This window comes from Elephas maximus, chromosome 1 (genome assembly GCF_024166365.1).
Source record: "Elephas maximus indicus isolate mEleMax1 chromosome 1, mEleMax1 primary haplotype, whole genome shotgun sequence".
In the NCBI taxonomy this organism is placed as follows: Eukaryota; Metazoa; Chordata; class Mammalia; order Proboscidea; family Elephantidae; genus Elephas; species Elephas maximus.
The window spans coordinates 89,095,358-89,108,130 of record NC_064819.1 but is presented as its reverse complement, the minus strand read 5'-3'; the positions used below and the strand labels follow the sequence as shown (position 1 = coordinate 89,108,130).

At 36.0% G+C, this 12,773-nt stretch overlaps 1 protein-coding gene and 2 pseudogenes across 1 annotated transcript in view; 1 reads left to right on the top strand and 2 right to left on the bottom strand.

Annotated features, from left to right (window-relative positions):
* The window catches only part of LOC126075492 (olfactory receptor 5V1-like), a 218,902-nt gene that overhangs the window by 67,236 nt on the left and 138,893 nt on the right, over window positions 1-12,773 (top strand). The gene's annotated exons all lie outside the window — the stretch shown is intronic.
* On the bottom strand, window positions 3,607-4,552 carry LOC126066234 (olfactory receptor 14J1-like; annotated as a pseudogene).
* Window positions 10,614-11,533, bottom strand: LOC126066135 (olfactory receptor 12D2-like; annotated as a pseudogene).

The window sequence follows — 12,773 nt, the reverse complement described above, 5'->3', positions numbered from 1 at the left end:
CAGTCTGCTTCAGTAAAGATTTACAGCCTCAGAAAACCTAGGGAGCAATTCTACTCTGTCCTGTAGGGTTACTATGTGTTGGAATCAACTTGATTGCTCTGGGTTTGGTTTGGTTTTTTGGTATGATGTCAATCAACCATATAAGATGATTGTCGTCATACTGCCTCTTAGTTCTTTAAACATGTTCTTTTTGAACATATTTGTAATAGATACTTTGAAGTCTTTGTCTGCTAAGTCCAATATCTGGGCTCAATTATAGACATTTTTTGTTGCCTCCCTTTTTTTGCCTCTGTATAGGTCACAGTTTCCTATATCCTTGTGTGTCTCAAATTTATTCATTGAAAACCAAATATTTTAGGTAATATATATTGTAGCAACCCAAGATACTGATTCTCCTCCACCCCTTGGGCTTGTTGTTATTTTATTTTATTTTGCTTTCTTATTTATTTAGTGAAGAGTTTGTACAAGTTCAGTGATGTCTACTTGTTCCATAGCGTGAAGACTGTGATATCTCTGCTGATTTTTTTCTCTACTTTTTGCCTTTAAGTTTGGCTTCCTAGGAGTCTCTCTTGGGTCAGCACTGTTTAGTCGTCAACCACAGATTGGTTAAGAGGCATGCTTAAGTCTCTGAACAAGAAAGATTTTCATTTATTTATGTTGAATATATGTGAGACTTGAGACTACTTTCACTGTTTAGAGAGTTTATGAGTTTGCTCCATGTTCAACCAGGGACTAGTAACTAAGAAGTTCCCTCTTGATTAGTTCTCAGAGGGCATGGCCCTTTTGGACCACCAAGGATTAATTTGGTTTTAATTGGATTCTCTTTGACTGTCTCCTTCCCTGATCCTCACATTAAGCTTCTGGCTGGTCTGCCTGTAGTTGTGTCACGTAGAGATCTTAACGTCCACTAATTGGAAGCTGGTTTCCATATTGTTTTCAACAATGTACTGGGACATATAAACATATTAATATTTTCCATGCTGCTGGAACACCTACAGTTTATCTTCTTACTCATATTTAATAAAAGTCCTACAATTACTGTTAGTCACAAGATTAATATTAATTTAGCAATTAATTATACTCAACTCAATACAAATAATCAAAAACACTGAACTTTATGCAAAGTTAGGCTTCCCTCCTTACCCAACTCAGTCCTTTTCCAAGCTGGAAGTCTTCAGAGAGTGTAGGGGTGATTACCACATTTTGTATATTTACTAGCCTCACAGTTATGTGCCTTTTCTCACACTTTCTGGGTTGTCTCTGATTTCTTAATGTGGAATTTGATGAGGCCTGAGGTGAGAAGGGCAATAGTGGTTATGTTTAACCAGCAGAACGGCTTGCTTTGGGATCTTTCTTCTGGCTGTGTCAGATATTTAAAGCCAATTTTTTCTCAATTGGGCACATCCATGAGCCCACTGATGATGTCCTAATATTAGTAACCTCCTTAGTCACCTCCTTGAAATATTGAGTGTGTTTCTGTTCAATGTGAGCACAAAATAAGAATATCCACTATCACCATTTAATCAGCATTGGCCTGCATTTCCTAGCCAGCACAAAAACAAGAAAAAGAAGTAAAATTTTTAAAAATTGGAAAGGAAAAAATAAAGCCCTTTATTCACAGATGACATGATGTGTAGTAGAAATTCAAGGGAATGTATAAAGATCTATTAGAATTTATAAGTAAATTTGCAAGATCACTACACATAAGGTCAATACACAAAAATCAAATGTCTTTCTAAATACGGCCACAAAAATAGACAATGAAATTTAACAGTAACATCAAATACATAAAGGTATATTTAATAAAATGTGTACAAAACCACTACCCTGAAACTATGCATCATTTCTGAGAGGATTTTTAAATTATATTAAATAAACATAGGTGAGTACTCTGTTCATGATTTAGAAGATGCAGTCTTTGAAAGAAGACAATTTTCCAATATTTCCCTATTGATTAAATGTAATTCTAATCAAAATCTTGGCAGATATTTTTGGAAAATTGAAAAAAGATCTAAAAATTATATGGCTATGAAAAAGATCTAGAGAAGCTCAGAAAAGTCTGAAAAAATAGCATTAGGAAATTTAGACTACCAGATATTAAATTATTATAAATTTACAGTAATTAATAGAATTTGCTATTATAAAAAAAAAATTATAGACAGGATCAGTTGAACATGACCATACAGAACAAATGAACAGGTTAGAGAAACTCACACATATACAGTCACTTGAATTATGACAAAGGTATCACTGCAATTTAGTGGAGAAAATATTTTGTTTCTCAATTAAGGATACTGATTTAATTGGATATCTATTTGAATAAAATGAGCAATGACACCTGTCTCACTGCATACACAAAAATTATTTTCTATGGATTAGAGAGTTAAATGTGAAAAGTAAAACAAGAAACCTTCTAGAATATAACAGTAACATTATTTTTAAATCTCTTTCTATATTGAGATTTTAAAAAATTCTGTTATTCTATAATTTCAGTATTATATAACTACATGTGAATTCATTTTACTTATACTGACCAATTTTTGTTGTGCTTCTCAAACCTGAAGACCTGTGTATTTATTAATTCTGTAAAAAGTCTTGAAGTTATTTCTCTGAATATTGTCTGTCACCCATTCCCTTAAAAAATGGACAAATAGAGGAATAGATCTTTCTGGAACTATTATTAGATAAATTTTGCACCCTCTTTTTCATTTTGGGACTGAAATATATTTTTTATGCTTTTTAAAATAACTTCATTTATTTTTATTCATTCTGCCAGAAAAAACTTTGATTTATCTTTTAATTTACTAATTCTGGTTTGCTTTGTGTTTTGTCTGCTGCTTAATCCATCTGTGGAGTTTTAGATTTCAATCATTATACATTATACTTATATAATGTTTTGCTTATTTTTCAAATACACCTTTTCTTTTTCCCAGCATATTATTTTTTAAAATATTGTTTGTATTTTTTCTTTCATTCATTTTACTATTGAAAAGCATATATTTCAGAGTCTCTTTCAGATTGTTATATTAGTTAAATCATCCATACAAGTGACAAAGTAATTCATTGCCCCCGAGTAAACAATGTAAATGATATAATGAGACTTTTCAAGGGTGACCTTTGTCTGATTGAAGCACTGAGTGTGTTTCCCTTGCAGAGTGAAAACTTAATAGAATCTTAGTAGACCCCTAAATTCCCAGAGGACATTGAGCCAGGTGACTCCTCAATGCTTGTATACTATGTAATACCCCAAACTGCAGTGCAACTCAGGAAAAATGAGGAAGGAATCTTAAATTGACTGAGTTTTCTGTCACCGTGATAAAAAGGGGTAGGGAAGGGAAATTAAGTTGGAGTCTGTAAAATTAAAGAAATTTACATTTTTCTACACCTGGCTTTGTAGGGCAAAATTTAAATCTACTGTATTAACATGAGTAACTCACTTGTAATTCTGTTCTATGTTTCAATGTTTTTATTGCTCAATGACAGTTCATTTATATAATAACTTTCCCTATTATGAGTTCTTTATTTGCTTTAATTTCTTGATTGGCTTTGTTATGTTTTCGAATGTATTTTGAATTTGTCTCCCAACCAGGAATTAATAGATTTGTTTCAGCAAAACAGGTAGGATGCTCTTTCTTTTAAAACCTTTCTTAAAGCTACATTCATGGCTTTATTCCTCAGGCTATAGATCTCTGGCTTGAGTGTTGAGGGCACAACAGTATAAAAAACAGTGAGGAAAAAGTCTAGCACAGTCAGAGAGTTAGAAGGTGGGTTTAGAAACTCCAAAGCTCCAGTAGAGATAAATAATATGACAACACCTAGGTTGGGGAGGCAAGTAGAGAAAGCTTTGGCTCTGCCTTTAGCAGATGGAATCCTCAGCACAGTAGAGAATATGGGGGGGGGGGGGGTAGGAGAGGCCAATAGAGATGAAACAAAGAAAGGCCACCAAGGACAGGAAGCCAGTGACCCCAAGCTCACTGACATAGTCATTGGAACAAGAGAGTTTCCGGAGCTGGGGGACATTGCAGAAGAACTGGTGAATGATATTTACACCACAGAAGTGGATAGAGAAAGTAGCAGCTGTATGCATGACTCCAGAGATGACTCCACTTATCCAGACAGCTAAAACTCCATGAACACAGATGCTGACATCCATGATGATTTCATAGCGCAGTGGAAGGCAGATGGCCACGTAGCGGTCATAGGACATCACTGTGAGCATGGCCATCTCAGAAGAACCACAGACAGTGAATGCAAAACACTGCAGTATGCACTCCCAGAGGGAAATATTGCCGCTATGCATGAAAGAGTTGCAAATGGACCTTGGTACAGTCACAGAAATATAGCATAGATCCAAAAAGGAGAGATGTTTCAGGAAGAAATACACAGGTAAGTAGAGACTATTGTCCATGGAAGTCGCAGTGATAATGAGAATATTACCAGTTAAAGCCCCTAAGTATAAGACTAAAAACAAAAAAGCATTTAAGATTTCTATCTCAGGATTGCCAGAGAAACTCATGAGAAAAAACCCACTCATTGTAGTGAAATTAGCCATATTCTTTATTTCCAAAAGCGATACTGGCTGTAAGACAAGATGGGCACCCATAGGAAAAAAAAAATTATTATTTAAAGGTAGAAGCCACTTATTCAGTGAAGTTAAGGCATGAAGTCAGGATAGCCAGTTCATCGTTGTTAGTGTGAAGTAGCTTCAGATACTAACAATTATGCTCAATGATTTTAAATGATGTTGACTCAGTCCTAAGGAGGATTGGATAAATTAGATTATAAATTTTCATGTCACCCATTTCAAGTAAAGGGAAGGAAAATATATATAATTTTGCTATTGGAACATATATACCAACAAAATTTTATATACATTAAAAGTTTCATTCAGTTCACAGACATATGGATTTATTAAGTAGTTTCTGAAGCCCTATTCTTTCCATTAATCCTGTCAATTCAAATACCCCACCACTGCACTGGTTCTGTTACTGCAGTTTTATAATTTTGTTTCATGTTTGACAGAACAAATTCTTATTTTTTTCTGAACATTTATTGGAAAAATAGATAAAACTAAGAGAACATTGTATGCTGATAGTATCTATCCAACTATTGTGATAATCAAAAATCATTACCCTTAACATATAATATCATATAAATCGACCTGAAAAATTCTAAGTTTCTACCAGGAAAATGGCAGGCCAGACCTTTCCCAGTGTAGTCTTAAAAAGAAAGCAAAATGGCCAATAAACACATGAAACAATATTTACCATAACTGAATTAAATAATGCTTAAAGTGACAATGAGATAGTATTTGCCCTAATTAAATTTTCAAAGATTCAAAAATAAAATGCTTAGAGCCATTGAGTATGAAGCAAGACAAAATGTAAAGCATGAAGCTAGAATGGTCAAATTTATGTATACTTCCTAGAAACAACAACTCACTGAACAGGAGTGTTAAGACAGTCTGTACTTTAAACCAATTAAATTTATGCTAAATATTTTAATTAAATCATGTGAATAAAGGGTGTTAAGAAAAATATGTTTATTTGGAATTATTACAGTAGTAAAAAAATGGACAGATCTTATAATGTTCAAGTTTTATCCAATTAATCGTTTAAAAATTTTTTTTTTAATTGTTTACCTACTGATATTTAAATGGCTTTGAAAAATATGATTATGAAATGGGATACTGGACACTATGTTGGTTTAAATAAAATACTGTAGACTATATACATTGTATGCAAATATATATGAATAAATAATGAAGAGTCTAAAGGAATATAAAAAAAATAAAGGAATATAGCATATGACAATTATTTCTAGATGGTTTAAAAGTTTATTATCTCTGGATAGCACTAAGTCCAGAGATGTGCGTACAATAGATTACGTAGCTCAAAATGATGGACGTTTTTGTGCCTTGTAATGTACTATGTAATTATACTATGAATTGTTTAAGTCCGAGATTGATAGAGGGCACCTAGACCAGATGAGGTAGTCACCAGCACACATCTAGTTTAAACTTATATGAAAATTGACTCAGCCTTATAGTGTATGTGTGTCCATGTAGACATTGATCAGACATTGAGGATGACACTTCTTGCTTCTAGAGATTCTAACCACACATTTAGGAGTTCTTGGGAGGTGTAAATTTTAAGTGCTGGAATACTTCATGCTTCTAGAGATTCTAATGGCACATTTAGGAATCCCTGGGTGGCACAAAATGGTTAAATGATCTAACCAAAGTTGCAGATTTGAATCCAGCAAGAGGTGCTTTGGAAGAAAGTGATCTACATTTGAAAGGTCACAGTCATTGAAAATCCTGTGTAATGCAGTTTTACTCTGAAACATGTGTGGGTGCCCTGAGTCAGAATACTCACTTAGTTTCTCTTGCAATAGTAACTCCCTTGGTAATGTTTTCAGGGACTCTGGAAGGTTCCATTTCTATGTTGCTGGGAGAATGTTGCTGATTTTTCTGTCATGTAACCCAGCAGAATGGACTTCATTCAATGTATATGGGAATATTTTCTGTTTTACCCCCAAACGACCCTATTTGATCATTCCAGGATTTTCTTGTGTTTTATTTACATCAGGATTTCTTCCTAAAATAGAGAAGACCACTGGATAACTGGTTGAGATAGAAAATATGCTCTTACATGCTTCTTACAATTCTTATACTCTTAAAGTCTTTATCAATGAGGTCTTTTTTTTAATCCTTATTTTGCACAGAGGGAAAGTATGGTTATTTTTCTGACATTATAATATTTTGATCTATCCTTTTTTTTCATTTTTCTACCTTTTTTGAGCAATTTATCTGTGATCTCTGGTATGGGAAAGAACTCACATCTCTTATAAACCACTCTTAAGGTCAATAAATAATAATACAAGAAATACCAAGTTTTGTCATCCCAAGTGTCTTCTTCAATAGTTACACAAAGGAAAGCATTGCTGGGGAAATGAGAGTTACACTCCACTCAAGGTTCCTGTAATGTAAATAGTTTACAGCTTTCTCATTTGGATTCCTAATTTTCATTGAAACAATTTACATTTGATAACTTTTTAATTTCAGCTTTTATGGGTTAAATAACAATGTCTGGCTTTATCACATCCACTCAAACTCTGTAACTCATTGGCCTTCTATTGTACAGAATAATCTCCCCTTTTAGAGTCCAAAAATAAACTCACCAAAGCACATCCAGGATCCGCCACCCTAAACTTAGGGAGCAGTTGTCAATGTGAGTAGCTTCCACTAAGCGGAGGCTCAGATTTCTGTATTTCACCCACTCCCTGTAAAATCTTGTCTGTGGGGAGAAGAAAAATAAGGTCATATTAATCTTCCTTTGGCCACTGAAGGTTAGGCTTTGTTGTTCCTCTGACGTAAGCAGAGAAGTCCCTGTGTGCTCTGGGCATTTGGGGCTCCTTGTAAATACTCTAGGACCAAAACTTGCAATTACTTGGAGTTTCCTGTGACGTGTTTTTCGGTCGAGTTGAGGTAATGATCACATCTAGTTACTGGAAATTTTAGTTTATTTTGTTCATTGGACAAAAATGTTGAAAAGTATTGTAATTTGTTGTTTAGATCCAAGAATACCCAATTAAAAAGGAGTTATATCCCTTCGTCAGTATGTTCATTGCAAAATAAGTTCATGCTTAGAGTAATAATGTCCATTTTTTATAACACTACAAAGCCAAGATAGCTTCGATTGCATGTTTCTATGTTTATAATTTATATATTAGTATAAATACATAAAATTTTAGAGTTGGAAAAAACTTTAGAGATCATCTCGACTAACATCCTACTCAAATTATAAATTTTCCACTTCTATGTAGGTTTCCATCTATCCTTTGCTTGAATACTCAGTTATAAATCCCTGGCTGAAACTTCAAAGAGATAAAGGGGTAGCTTTGTATACCTTCTAAAATTATCAAGTGTAGGCCTCCTGGACACTCTATACTGGACTCGAAGGCCTCTAAGAATCTTAAGGACATGCCTTGTAGACCCTTTCAAACAGATAAAAAATGTTTCTAGGACATTTAAAGGTGTTGTCCCATAGTATCTTGACAGTCCGCCCAAGCCAGAGTGGGGTCTTTCTCAAAGAAATTTGTGAAAGTGACACTAGCAAACTTAAATAAGATTATAAAATCCTAATATGTTTTAAAGAGAATTTCATTGGCATCATCAGCTTCAACTTCATCATCTTGACTGTAAAGGACAGAATTAGAAAAAGGTCCCCAATTAGAAAAATTGCTATGTGAATGTTATGTGCCTCCCATTTTCCCTTTATGGAATGAGATTGGCTAGTGCAGTCATCGTACATCTATCTTACCACTGTGCATTTAGTGTGTGATGAACAGATAATTTGATCCTTTAGTTGAAAGTTCTTAGTTCTAAAGGAACCATACTTCAGGAACTTTATATAAGAAGCTCCATCTGCACCTGATTTAGATGAAAAGACCTAGACTTTGAGCTGATGCTATAGTGAGATGAAACTTTAGGATTACTAGGAGGAGAAGTAAGCATATTTTGCTTGTGGGGATAATGTAAATTATTTGCGGCAGGAGGTGGGACTGTGTCGGATTAAGGGTATTCACAAAATCTTGATTCTGTTCTTGTTGAGAAAAAACCAGTTGTCATTGAGTTGACTCTGACTTATGTCGACCCTATGTGTCTCAGAGTAGGATTGTCCTCCACAGGGTTTTCAATGGCTAATTTTTTTGGAAGTAGATCACCAGACCTTTCTTCTGAGGTACCTCTCAGTGGACTCAAACCTCTAACCTTGCAGTTAGCAGTTGAAAGTGTTGACTGCACCATCCAGGGAGTCAAGCGGGGTCTATTTTCTCTTACCCTGGAGCTGGGTTGGCCTGTGACTGCTTTAAGTAATAGATTATGGAACAGATAATGTTGATGCCATTTCTGGACCTAGTCTTTAAGACAACTTGAAGCTTTTGCCTTGGTCTGTTGGCCCCTGAGCCACCATGCAAAAAATCTGCTCTGAGACTTCCCTGCTGAAAAATCGTGTGCTAACCACATCGAGAAGCTGGAGAGAAGGAGAGACTTTGTCAGCTCCTACCTGTTCAATACCCAGCTGTTCAAGTCATCCCTGCTGAGGCTGCAGACATGATTAAGTAAAGTCAACCCCTCCAGGTTGTGCTCTTCCCAAATTTTGGCCCATAGAATCGTACAATTTAATTAAATAAAAGCCTTTAAGCCACTAAACTTTGGAGTACTAGTTTGTTAGGCAGCAATATATAATCAGACCCCCATGAGATTCTCTATAGTTCCCAGTCTCTACGCAGATTATGTCATCTGACAAATTCTCACCAAGAAAAATGCTAGCAGAAATGATGTATTACCGCTACTTTGAGGCAGTTCAGAGGGGAAAGTGCCTTCTCAACACAAACTTCTTCTCATCAACAAAAATAGAATTGAAAGACCAAAGTAGGTGGAATTGAAGCTAGAAAAAGCAGAGGGCAGAGGTCAGAGTCAAATTTTTGGGGTTTGCAAAAGTGGATGTCGAGACTGTGAATAGTCAGTTCACCAGTTCAAGATTTTTTTGTAGTGTTGTCTGTCTAAATAGTTATAAATACTGGCACCCCTCATTCTTTCAGGGACAGCAGGTACTTCTAGGTACTTAGAAATTGGGGAACATATTACCTTTTGTCTATTAACTCCAGAAATACCTCAGCAACTATGACTTCAACATTTTCAGTTAGGATGAAGTTTGTTCCAAGAAAGAAAAACAAATGAAAACTTTGATGGATTATTCATATTTCATGTGTATTACATCATATTAGAATCTGTCAAAAATGGGGATAGAAATAGAAAAACAAATAAAAAAAGTAGGAAGGGTTTTGAAAATCGTCATTTTCTGTCACCAAATGCCAAGGAGAATATAACACACTAATGAGATGGTAAGGGATTTTTGAGTTTTTCTTTCAACCTAACTCCACTTTTAACTATATTTCACAGGAATCATTGATAGCTTGGCCAGTTCACTCTGGCGATAGATGTGCCAGAACTCTTTAAATGAGCCATTAGTTATTTTATTTCTGTTAATTAGTGATTACAGTTCATTTGTTTTAATTACTTATTTGCCTTCCTGTCTGGCAAATAAGAAATCATGACATACCTCTTAAGAATTTTTACTCATATGTGAATTAGCATTTGCTTTACAATTAAACAATCATGGTCCTAAATTAAAATCCTCAAAATTGAAAAGCATAATAATTTCATTGTTCACATTGAAATGTGTTAACCTAAATGGATCACATAAAGAAGCCTGAATATTGTCCATACACCCAATACTTGGGTAATATAGTCATATTTCTACACCTGATTTCACATCAGAACACATCAGAATATACAATAAGTCAATTACATCAGCTGATATCCCAAAGACCAATTCAGCATGAGGGTTGAATGGCTAGTGTCCAACTTCTTTAAGTTTCTTTTATACTACCTACCTACTAGATCGGACTTCACGATTCATATTTCTTTTATTCAGTTCTCAGTTTCATACATATTCTAAACAATTTGAGAAGCAGTACAATTTCAAATCTCAACTTTCTCATGCCTGCTTATTTATGCCTCAGAAGAGTTCTCTAGATCCTTCAAGTCATAGCTTCCTTCTGATCACCCTGATCAAAGCCTTTTCACTTCCCTGTTCTTCAAAGTGTGGATTAATGGATTTAGTACAAGAGTGACCACAGTGTACATGATGGCAATGACCCGGTCCTGGTCCATGAAGCTGTCTGAGGCAGGACAAATATAGACAACAGGAGCACAGAAAAGAATGACTACCATGAAATGGGAGGCACAGGTGGACAATGCTCTGTGAAGCATCCCGCATGAATAGGCCTTGAAGAAGGGGCATGTGATAATATAGAAATAGGAGAGAATTGTGAGAAGAAATGAACCCATGGCAATGGTCCCTGTGATGGTATTGAGCAGCCACTGGTTGAGGTCAGTGTTCCCACATGCCAACTCCAGCAAAGGCTTAATATCACAGAAGAAGTGATGGATTTGGTTGGAGCCACAGAAGTTCAAGTGAGAGGTCATTATGGAATGCAGCAGGGCATGGAAAAACCCAATGACCCCGATTGTGCTAGCCATCTGGGTACAGCGCTGATGATTCATGATGACATTGTAACGAAGTGGTTTGCAGACAACCACGAAGCGGTCCAAGGCCATCACAGCCAGCAACATGGCCTCTGTGCTGCGCAGGAAGTGAGAGAAATGAAGCTGGCTTATACATCCCACAAAAGAAATTGCTTTGTGTATAGAGAGGAAGTTTTCTAGCATCTTTGACAGTGTCACCATGGAGTAGGAGATATCTAGACATGAGAGGTTTCCCAGGAAGAAATACATAGGTGAATGGAGTCCTGGATCAGAGATGACAATCATCAGGATAGCTCCATTCCCAGCCACAATGACAAAGTGGATGGTGAGGAAAATGACAAAGAGAACAGGCTACAGTTCTTGGATGTCTGTCACTCCCAGGAGGAGAAATTCAGTGACTGAGGTTTGATTCAGCATCTCTTAAAAGAAAAGGTAAAATAATATATGGAGCACTATAGGGTCGCTATGAGTCAGAATCGACTCGACGGCAGTGGGTGGTTTTTTTGGGTTTATCTCTAATAAGGAAAAGAATCCTCTCAGCCCAGGATTTTCTCTCCAAGACAAAAATGTCTTGAGAAAGAATATGGTTGTTTGGAAGGATCCTGGGTGGTGCAAACGGTTTGTGCTCCACTACTAATGGAAATATTGGTGGTTTGAACTCACCCACTGACTTCGTAGAAGAAAATAGGACTTAAGGATTCTAACTCATATCAACTTTATAGGACAGAGTAGAACTGCCTTATAAGGTTCCCAAGGAGCAACTGGTGGATTTGAACTGCCAACCTTTTGTTTAGCAGCCAGAGCTTTCAACCACTGTACTAACAGGGCTCCACAAATGGCATAGTGCTTCCATTTTCTAGTTGCTCTGGGACTTGTCTTTCTTTACCTTATCCCTGTGTCCCTGAGTAAATGAAGTTCTTCCTCCAATTGACTCATCAGTTCCTCCCTTAGATCACCCAGTACTGACCTGTTCTCAAAGTATCTATGGCTTCAGTCCTCTCGAAGTCCTATCTTCTCTTGTGATCCATTTCCTTAAATCCTATTCTTATCTTGCCTGCAATGACATCACTCTTCAGATATTAAGGAATATTCTGCCTCAAGTCAATTTCATCATGTTTACTTCTAGCTCCATTCATCTGACACTGGCAGTCACGTTATCTTCCATCATCCCAAAAGGCTATCTACTGCATATCATTTCTTTCCAAAGTCCCCACAAATTTCCAGTTCTCATTCAAAAAACATGTTTTGTCTTTTTTGCCCTTTCCATCAAAAAAAAAATTCTGTTTTCTACTAAAGAAACACATTAATTTTCATTCCACTCACAGAATTGAAATGATAGTGTTTTCTTCAATGACTATTAAAACGCTTGATAAAATTGTAAATAAATTAATTTCAAGAAGGTTTAAACTCGGACCGTTTACCGAAAGGCATCGAAACATTTTAATCTTTTTTTCTTCCATTATTTGAAAAGTTGTTTTTGTTTTAGTTGCCTTGCATCGATTCCAACTAATGGCATCCTTATTTGTGCAGAGTGGATCTACTCCAGATCGGAAGCCCAGACATAGTGAGGAAGGGGAGTTCAAGCAGGACATTGGCCCTCAGATGCAAGTCCAAGAGGGTACCAGACGAGGCATGCAATGGCATCTGAGGTGCCACA